The sequence below is a fragment of the Rutidosis leptorrhynchoides genome, chromosome 4, assembly GCF_046630445.1.
Source record: "Rutidosis leptorrhynchoides isolate AG116_Rl617_1_P2 chromosome 4, CSIRO_AGI_Rlap_v1, whole genome shotgun sequence".
NCBI lineage: Eukaryota > Viridiplantae > Streptophyta > Magnoliopsida > Asterales > Asteraceae > Rutidosis > Rutidosis leptorrhynchoides.
This window is the reverse complement of record NC_092336.1, coordinates 181,795,535-181,798,636: the sequence shown is the minus strand read 5'-3', so window position 1 is coordinate 181,798,636 and position 3,102 is coordinate 181,795,535.

Sequence of the window (3,102 nt, the reverse complement as noted above, 5' to 3'; positions counted from 1 at the left end):
ATGATAAGTTATTTTAATCATTATATATATATTTTTAGCTTATAAAAAAAGATTTTTTTATAAATTAAATAATGAGCCCATGAATTTTGACTAATTATTTTCAAAGATAAAACTTATTAAAAACATTTTTAACATGTTTTCTTTTTTTGTCAAAATTGGCACCTTTATTTTATTTTATTTTTTTCTTTTCACCAACCATTTTTACCAATAAATACATGACTCCTCATTCATTTTTTTCTTGCCAAAAATAAAAACTTAAGTTATTCTCTCAAAATCTTGAAGAAAATTTGAGGTACTTTCTAATTTTTTTTTTAATATTGTCGATTATATTTATATTTATTGTATATTCTTTGTAAAATTCGAAATTAATTATGTTTATATGTTATAATTAGTATTATAAGTATTATGATGTATAAAAATAATTTTGATAATTTATGAAATATTATTTATAATTAAATACGAATTATGTAGTATTTAAACGTAAAAACAATGTAAAATTCGTAATAAATATTTTTAACCAAAAATAAAATATATATAATTTTTTTCTGAGTTTATAAAACCTATATAGATCTGAAAAAATTATAAAAATAATTACTTGGGTCGAATTGGTAATTATTATATAATTAAACTCTATTATTATATAATACGAAGGTAAATTAAGAATAAATATAAAATAATAAAAAATATTTTTTAAATATTTTTTTTACAGGTTATTAGACTGATAGAAAGTTATAATAATTATAAAAATAATTTATTGGGTTTATTTAGTAATTATGTAGAATTAAACTTGTTTTGTGAATAAAGTAAGGGTAAAAACAAAAATAAATACAAAAATATAATAAAAACATTTTCTTAAATTTTGCTACTAATCTATATGATTAACTAAGACTATAAAAATTATGTATATAATTTTTAGATATTTAATTAATTATTTAGACATTTTTGGATAATGTTCGATTAATAAAATACTATTATTTTTGACGTAATTTAAGTAGTTATTTAAAGGTAATTATATTTAATATATATAAGACATACTAAGGTATAATAACTATATATTAAATAATACTTAGGTTATATTATCACATATTTAATTGTTAAGTACATTAATAATTCGTTTTGTGTATACACATATAACATGAAGGTTATAATTAAAAGATGACGTGCACTTTATACGAACCTCACCTCTACTTGTAGCCTAGGGTGGTCCTTGTTGCCTTATGGGAACCGCTTGTGGATTTCAAATGCCATGACTTAGATTCTGGTCAAGAATCCTGGGCGCCCGGTAACAACAGATCATTCGAGTGACTTGCATGATAGCAACGAAGTTTGGGCAAGATTGTACAACATCTTTGTGAAGAATTATAACCCGAACTTCTTTAAACTAGGAGCTTACTATAAGTGGAAGCTTTCCATAAATAGTAGGTTTCCGAAAATAGAAACTTTTGAGAAATAGAAACTTTTCTTGAAAACCGTCACTGTTAATATAGTTGCTATATTAATAAACAAACTTTATGTCTGTTAGATATTAACTAATCAAAGATTATATCTCTAGGTTAAGATCTCCGATCACTTACTTCGTTCATTCTTCTTTGCGTGGAATAACTTACTTGATACTAAGGTGAACTTCATAGCCCCACTTTTTACTATTTCATAACTGTTTTACAACTTTGGGGTGAGACACATGCTTGCTTTTAAACTATTTTACGCTTAGACACAAGTACTCAACTGTTAACTATGCTGTCTTGATTTAATTCATGCTAAATCCCTATCGTAATATCGTTAATTGCTACGTATAAATGCAAACTTAATTATTGTGAGTAGGCCTATTGAGAGTAACGTCTCTAACCATTCGACTGTTGGTCTTTGGTTACATAATAATGATTCCACGACACTGACAGTACAAGGTGTCATAGGGTAAATTTTGTTTAGTAGCGATATTACAAACTGCAGCAACACTTTTAGATTGATATTTCTATATCAATCAACTTTAAACTAAATCTTGTGATCTATCATTATTATCAAAATCATTGTTTATGATAAACCTATGAACTCACCAACCTTTTGGTTGACACTTTTAAACATGTTTTGTCTCAGGTACTTATATATTATGCTTCCGCTGTAGAACTTTGATGTACTTAGAAGTCAAGCCATGCACTGGGACCAGAGTTAACATCCGCGTCAATAGCAATTTTGACGGGTCGTTACAGGTACACACTTAAACTTCAAACCATTAGCCCTAAGTGTCAGACCAGAATCCAGTAATAAACTCATAGGCCACACAATCTGGTACCAATCGTAAATTCGGTAATCAAGTCAAGGTCTAAAATCCGGTAACGTGCAAAATTAAGTAAGTGTACCGGATTTTGTTTTTATGTAGCATCAATATTAAAATCCGGTAATAACCTCCACAATATGTAAGCATCTTTTACTAATAATGCTAAAAACGAACATATATTTCATAGCATTATCCCTAAAGAAATACACGCTTTTAGTTGCAATTGTTCTATTTACAAGTGATATTCGTTTAAATATTAAAAGGTGAAGACAAAAGACAGATTCGATGAATTAAAGACGCAAATGACCAAAACGCTAAAAAGTACAAAGTACAATCCAAGAGGTTCAAATTATTGATGAGAAACGTCTAAAAGTTACAAGAGTACAAGCCGCGGAACGCAAAGTACAAGATATTAAATTGTACGCAAGGACATTCGAAAATCCGGAATCGGGACATGAACCAACTATCAACGCGCGACGCAACGGAGCTAAAATTACAAGTCAACAATACACAAGAATATAATATAATATATAATTAATTATATAAAATTATATATATTATATTATATATTAAATAAATACGCGCAGCCCACGTTTTGGAATCATTGTGTGCAGGAAAAGGCTGTCATGCGATCGCATGGCTAGCCTGCCTAAATCTCATGCGATCGCATGGCTTGCTGTAGCAGGTCAGGTCCTATAAATTGAAGCGTTTGGTCGACGAATAAATACACCAATATATATCCATCTATCATCACACTCTCAATATATATATATATATATATATATATATATATATATATATATATATATATATATATATATGTATGT